The sequence below is a fragment of the Triticum urartu genome, chromosome 7A (genome assembly GCF_056163025.1).
Source record: "Triticum urartu cultivar PI428250 chromosome 7A, HENAU_Tu73, whole genome shotgun sequence".
Taxonomy (NCBI): domain Eukaryota; kingdom Viridiplantae; phylum Streptophyta; class Magnoliopsida; order Poales; family Poaceae; genus Triticum; species Triticum urartu.
In genome coordinates this window covers 132706629-132714337 of record NC_141879.1, presented here as the reverse complement: position 1 = coordinate 132714337, position 7709 = coordinate 132706629, and positions in this window count along the sequence as shown.

The following is a 7709-nucleotide window of genomic DNA, read 5'->3' as shown; positions in this document are numbered from 1 at the left end:
TCCGGTGGCCTGGCCGCACGCAATCAACTGCCTCCTTATTACGCGAAAAAAATATTCCTCGCACTGACATCTGGGGCGCACCGGTTGGGAGGCTGACCTGTAGGCCTACTAAGTTGACGCGTACGCAGGGCTTGTCAACTTAGTCAACAAACGATTCTAGCAGCAGTAACCGTTGGATTTGAATCGAATGGTTCTGCTGCTTCTTCAATCGCTGCTCTTCCTGCACCAGCCACCCAAACCAGCGCCGGGGAGACCGCCTGCTCCTGCCTCCAGTGGCCGGCTGTGCTGCCGTTGAGGCCTCATCGCCCCCTACTAGTCCCACCGCTAGCCAGGCCCTGCGGCGACGGCAACCTCACACCGCAGCTGAACCAGTGAACCCTCGTACTCCTCTCCGTGTGGGCATCCACTGCCGCGTCTTCCCCGGCTCCGCGTCGTCCCCTTCCTAGGCCTCGCCGTCGTCCACCGCCTTGGTGCTCTCAGCGTGGCGTGGTCAACATGGTCAACGACATTCCATCGGAAGAGTACTGTACGTGGAGAGGCTGACAGCTGGGTCCACGGCCACAGCCCAGTTTTTTTGTGATTTGCCAAGTAAGTCGCTTTGTCAGGCCTGTTGGGCTGCAAATCTTTCAAGACGAGGAAAGCTTTCATTCGGCTGGCCGAAAAATGGCCCATCAGTAATGAGAAATGGGATGTACATTTTTAAAACACATCAAACCGGCAATTAGTTTTGAATATCTTTTTTTTCATTTGGAGATTTTAAATTACATTAATTTTTATGCGTGGTGAATTTGTTGGATTTTATATTGATATACATTTATTTTTAAAATCAGTTTGAATGTGAGTCGAAATTTCGGGATTAAAAACAGTTTGGACCGCACCGAAATATGCAAAATTTCGTATAATTTTTTAACCGTGGCCACAATATGGGCTGTAATGCTAACAAAAAGAATATGGGCTCCAAAAAAACCTTAATAATTAGCAAATGGGCTGTAAATTATTAGAAATAATGGCAGATGGGATGTATGCTATTTTCCACAGATTTGAGGCTTTCCTAAAAAACGGTTGATGCACAAGCAGTGACTGTTGGATGGCCATCCAACGGCCGTCGTGCTTCTTCAATCTCTGCTCTTCCTGCTCCAGCCGCTCAAACAAGCGTCGGCGGGACTGCCTGCTCCCTCCTCCCCGCGGCCGGCTCTGCTGCCGCGCATGCCTCACTGCCCCACCGTACTCTCATCGCTGGCCTAGCCATCCCTCTACTCACCCACACCTGCTGTTATTCTCTGGCGACGGCAGACGAACCAGTAAACCCTCGTACAGTCGTACTCCCCTCCGCGTGGGAAACAACTGCCGAGTCTTCCCTGCCCCCGTGTCGTTCCCTTCCTAGGCCTCGCCGTCGTCCACCGCCCCGGTGCTCTTGGCGCGGCCTGATCAACATGGTCAACGACCGACATGCATCTGAAGTGGACTGTACATGGAGAGGCCGACAGCTGGGTCCACGACCGCACGCAAGGAAATGCCTCCTTATTACACGCAAAATAATGATTCCTCCACCTGACATTAGGGACCCACCGAAAGGGCCTCTGTATTTCATGAAGAAAACGTTACCGCCGCTGACAGCTCGGACCCACCAGCTATATCTCCGCACGCAAGGAAGTGCCTCCTTATTATGCACAAAAAATGAATACTCCCCCTATTAGCTGGGACCCAGTATAGTGGCAGGCTGACTTGTGGGCCTACTAAGTTGACGGGGACGGAGGTCTTTGTCAACTTAGTCATGCACGATTCTAGCTCCAGTGATCGTACGATGTCCATCCAACGGCCGTAGTGCTTCTTCAACCTCTGGTCTTCTTGCTCCAGCCGCCCAAACCAGCGCCGGTCATGCCTCGTGCTCCTACCTCCCGTGGCCGGCTGCGATGCGGCGGAGGCCTCACCGCCCCCTACTACTCCCACTGCTGGCCAGGCCATCCCTCTACTCACCCACACCCCTTATTATTCTGCGGTGATGGCAGCCTCACACCGCAGCGAACCAGTGAACCCTCGTACTCCTCTACGCGTGGGCATCCACTACCGCGTCTTCCCCAGCTCCGCGTCGTCCTCTTCCTAGGCCTCGCCGTCGTCCACCGCCCTGGTTCTCTCGGCGCGACGTGGTCAACATGGTCAAGGAACGGCTTCCATCGGACATGGACTGTACGTGGAGAGGCTAACAGCTGGGTCTACGGCTGTAGCAAGGAAGAGCCTCCTTATTACGTGCAAAATAATTATTCCTCCACCTGACGGCGGGGACCCACCGGACGGGCCACCGTATTTTGTGAAAAAAATGTTTGCCCCTGACTGCAGGAACCCACCAGCTACATCTTCGCACGCAAGGAAGTGCGTCCGGGCAAAAAAATGATTCGCCCCCCTGACTGCTGGGACCCACCAGCTACATCTTTGCACGCAAGGAAGTGCCTGACAGTCGGGACCCACCTGGACGAAGCGTACGTAGCGTTGTCATTCTGGTCGCGAACGTGTACGTACATATATACTGGTGGATGTAGAGGCGCACACGTGTCATAGTAGAGGCGCGTACGTGTCATAGTAGAGGCGCGCACATAGCATGTACACGTACGTACAGCAGCCAGGGTGCAAGAAAGAAAATACGACCACGTATGTGTACATACGGGCGGGGTCTCGAACACCTACTCGCGCATACATACGACCAGGGCTCGTGTACATGGCTGGGTCGGAACGGAGAAACAACGTCGTCGTCGTGTTCATGGGGAGGCAACGGAATGCGTCGTGTTCATGAGGAGGCAACGGAATGCGTCGTGTTCATCGGGAGGCAACGGAATGCGTGGGAGCCAACCGGCTGGGTCGGAACGAAATGCGTGGTCGTGTTCATCGGGAGGGCTTGGACGGAATAGGCGATGGAAACGAGGCCTGAACAGGGTCCTGTTGATCGGGAGGGGTCTGGCATACCGCAAAACGGAGGAAATGGACCTCCTAGGTCGAAACGGGGGTCCTGTTGATCGGGAGGGGTGTGGCGTACTGCAAAACGGACGAAACGGACCTCATACGGTCGAAACGGGTGTCCTGTTCATCGGGAGGGGTGTGGCGTACCGCAAAACGGACGAAACGGACTTGTGTTGGAGCGCTACGGTCAAAACGGGGGTCCTGTTCATCGGGAGGGGTGTGGCGTACCGCAAAACGGGACTCCACGGGATACTGTTCATCTCCACCGTCGACCTCCTCCAGCCTCCACGGGCTCCTGTTCATCCAGCCTCCACCGCGCGCTACTCCACCGGCTACTGTTCAACCACCCCTCCACGGGCACCCCTCCATAGTCTACTGTTCATCCAGCCCTCCACACCACGGGGTCCTGTTCAACCACCCCTCCACGGGCACCCCTCCACCGTCTACTGTTCATCCAGCCCTCCACCACACCACGGGGTCCTGTTCATCCAGAGGCAACGCCACCGCTCACTGTTCATCCAAACCCCCCGCAACACTCACTGTTCATCCCAGAGGCAGCATCGATCGGCTTCAGTTAGCAGCAGTAGCGAAGGAATCGCTCGATCGGGTTCAGTTAACAGACATCGATCGATCGCTCGGGTTCAGTAACGCGTAGCCTGCAGTGCAATCGCTCGGGTTCAGTTAGAGCCCAACGCCTCGCTCGGGTTCAGCTAGAGCCAACGCCTCGCACACATGCGTGCACGTGTACGAGAGAAACGCGCATCGCTCGGCCCCCGACCTCCCACCGTAACCGGGAACTCCCCAAAATTTTCCTCCCCCTCGCTTCTACCACGTTTTTTCCGTCATGGACGCCCCAAAGAATGTCATGCAGCTGTGTCTCCGGCCCACCCAGGATGAAAAGCCCATTTTCTATCATGATTTTTTTTCATAGAAGTAGGAGCCCACCACATCTATGATGATACCGGGTTTTGTCACAATTATCATCATAGAAGTGTCATATGTATGACAGAATTTTTTTTTGTTCGGCCCAAAATGTCATGGATGTGTCTTTTTTTTGTAGTGTACCCTACGTCCTGCTTGATTGTTCTTGATGATATGAGTATTACAAGAGTTGATCTACCACGAGATCGTAGAGGCTAAACCTTAGAAGCTAGCCTATGGTATGATTGTCTGTTGTCCTACGGACTAAACCCTCCGATTTATATAGACACCCGAGGGGGCTAGGGTTACACAGAGTCGGTTACAAGGGAGGAGATCTACATATCCGTATTGCCTAGCTTGCCTTCCACGCCAAGGAGAGTCCCATCCGGACACGGGACGAAGTCTTCAATCTTGTATCTTCATAGTCCAACAGTCTGGCCAAAGGATATAATCCGGCTGTCCGGAGACCCCCTAATCCAGGACTCCCTCAGTAGCCCCTGAACCAGGCTTCAATGCGATGTGTCCGGCGCGCAGTATTGTCTTCGACATTGCAAGGCGGGTTCCTCCTCTGAATACTCCATAGAAGATTTTGAACACCAGAATAGTGTCCGGTTCTGCAAAATAATTTCCACATACCATCGTAGAAAGAATAATATTTCCACAAATCTAATCTGCTGATGTGTTTAGACAGCACGACGTTACGTCATGTCCCGGTCATTATTCGAACCATTTTTCTCAACCAGAACCGCGCATATCGCGAGGCGGTTTTCTTGACACGTCTTGTCGAAGTAGAGATCGTGTCCCCCTTATTATGGGATTCTCATCAATACGGACGTGGGTATCCCACTCGTGCCCGTCAGTATGACTCCTCGATTTTAGGCGAGCCCCAAAATGGCCGCGAGGAGGACGCTTGATATTCACCCTTTTTATAAAGAGGCCAAGACATGTCACTTTTTCCTCTCGCGCTCAATCGAATCCTTCCCCACCTCGAGTCCCAACACCCCAGGCTCAGGTCAGGCGCTTCGTACCTTCAACCATGTCCGGATCCAACCTCCAAGGTCAGTGGATGCCTTCCTCTGTCACAGAGGAAGACATCAAGAAGCTGAGAGAGGCCAGATATCTGACCACCGAAATTAAGCACAGGCTGCCTGCCCGAGGGCAGGTCATCCCCACTCCCGAACCCAACGAGAGTGTTGTATTCGTCTCTCACTTCCTCCGAGGACTAGGCCTCGCTCTGGATCCCTTTGTTAGGGGACGCATGTTCTACTATGGGCTGGATTTCCATGATCTGGCCCCGGATTCCCTCCTTCACATCTCGTCGTTCATCGTCGTATGTGAGGCCTTCCTCCGCATTACCCCTCACTTCGGCCTGTGGCTCAAGATCTTCAACGTGAAGCCGAAGATGATTGAGGGGCGGCACGTAGAGTGCGGAGGTGCCGTAATAAGCAAAAGCGCTAATGCTCCATGGCCATAGGGTTCCTTACTAGAGGTATCCAGTTTGTGGCAGCAGGAGTGGTTTTATATCATAGCTCCCCGAAGTGCCAGGTGGGTAGCCATCCCTGCCTTTCGGTCGGGCTCCCCACCACAACTGAAGTCATGGATCAGCGAGGGGCTAAACTGGGGTCCAGTAAAGGATGTGCCAATATTGCAGAGTCACATCCAAGATCTCACTGAGAGAGACGTCCACCTGGTCATGGTGATGCAGGTCATGCTAGTTCGCCAGGTCCCGCCTTGCAAACGTAGACCTCTCCATTTGTGGGAGTTCAACCCGGAGGGACCGCGAATCATTCAACACTTACTCAGCATGACGCTCGAGGAGATGTACAAGTTCTTATTCGGATCACAAATAAAGTGTCCGGACACCACCGAGGATGCGGGTCTGAGCTGTAATCGCCCGGATACCCAAGTAAGTAATCCCATGGCCGAACACACTGTTTCTCTTATTTATCACAACATCATGCTGAAAAGTCGGTCTTTGCCCAGGACTGGATAACAGAGGCGAATATGATCAGGTGTCCGACCCCCCTTCCCGATGGCTTGGCCAATCCAGTACTAGACAGAAAGCTGGAGCCGGCGCCTCATCAGGTGCCCTCGAAGGAAGATGAAGGGGGGAATAAAGAGGCCAGAAGTGAGCCTCACTCACTACTCATCCCAACCGGGGGAACGAGCACCTCCGCGAAGGAGGACAATCAGGGAGAAGAATCTGACATCCCCTCTCCCCGGGGAAGGAAGAGGACCACCTCTGAAGATCCAGAAACAGAGGTTTCCAAACGAGGGAAGAAACCTTCGCCAGAGGGTCCTGCCCCGGGGGTACCCTTGCCTCACAGTGTACGCAAGGGAATCAGCCCTCTACAGAGCTGTAAGTAATCAAAAAGTACTTAGTAGTGAAAATATCCTACCTTACTTCTGAAGACAATAACTGAAGCTTATATATTGTAGTTCGGATCGTAGCCCTTCTCGACAGAGTTCGTCTTCGGGGGATCTTCTTCCGGAGATGATGGAGAGCGAAACACCTCCCCCTGCCACCCCGTCTTATGAGGCGGGCGACCCAGAAGTGTCGTCGCGGAGGGTTTCTCCTGATCCGCCAAGGCCAGGGGGTAATCCCTTGGCCACCCGGAGTCCTCAGTATTCGGCTCCTAAAGAGAGCAATAGAAATAGTCCGGAACCGTATAGTGTGCGGTCGGGTGCACTGAAGGATCTTCTGGAGCAAGCGGCCATCTTGGAAGCGCATCGTACGCTAATGAGTACGGTAGTTGAAAGGATTTCATCCGCTGAAAGCGGATTGCATGAAGCTTTTATGAGTCTGCTGAAAGGCTTTGAGGTACGTGACATAGTGTATGTTTTTGACAGTACCGCACACATTAGGTGTGCCCTATGCAGATAGTAGCCCCTGAGACTCTGGTTGTCGCCGAAAATGGTGGCAAACAGAGGATCATAGTCCCCGGTAATAACCAGACCGCCTCTATGTGCAGGTGGCTGAAGCACCCGTGGCTAGCCGGACTGATGGGTTTGCCGAGCTAAAGTGGCAACTTGATGCGGCAGATGCCGACATCGTGCTTGTCAACAAGCGGCTTGACGAGGCATAGGGTAAGTGATTTCTCTGGTGATCAACGCAAAGTAAGAGGAGCATGATGCTAGTATCTTTAATATGTTGTGACTACAGATGGAACTGCCATCATGGAGACCCTTCGGGCAGAGCTTGCCCGAGCCAAGGAACAAGCAAGGAATAGCGATGCGGCCGCTCTAAAGGCGGTCGAAGAGCTGAGGGCCGAACAGTCCGCCCATCGCCAGAGCAAGGAAAGGATAGCCAAGATGGCCATTGAGTTGAAAGATGCCGCTGACCGTTACCAGCTTGTTGATAAAGAAAGCCGGGCGAGGGTAACGAACCTGGAAAAGGCCATGGTAGCAGCCAAGGAAGCTCGCTCTAAAATCAGAGTGACGAAGGAGGAGTTGCATCAAGCTGCAGATATTGTGGCTGGGAAGCCCTTCTTGTTGCGGATTAAGTTTGGAGATCCGAAGTATGCTCCTCTTGACCAACTATGGAGTTCAGTGGACGCCTACGTTGATTTGGCGGCAAGTGCTGCTGATGCGGCCGAGTACTTCAAGGATCAAAAAGATCGCGAAGTGGAAAAGTTGTTCTGGTCACAGTTCCATGCTCCAGTGCGTCCGCTGCTGTTGAATGAGCGAATGGCCGAGTGGGCCGAGCTCCATAGGTTGTCCGGACTCGCCATGAGGTCTGTTGTGGATCATCTGTGGCCGGGAGGGCCAAGGTTGAATAGTTACTTTAGTTTAGTGCAACAATTCCTTGCTGCTGTGTCGCACATCGACACTATGAA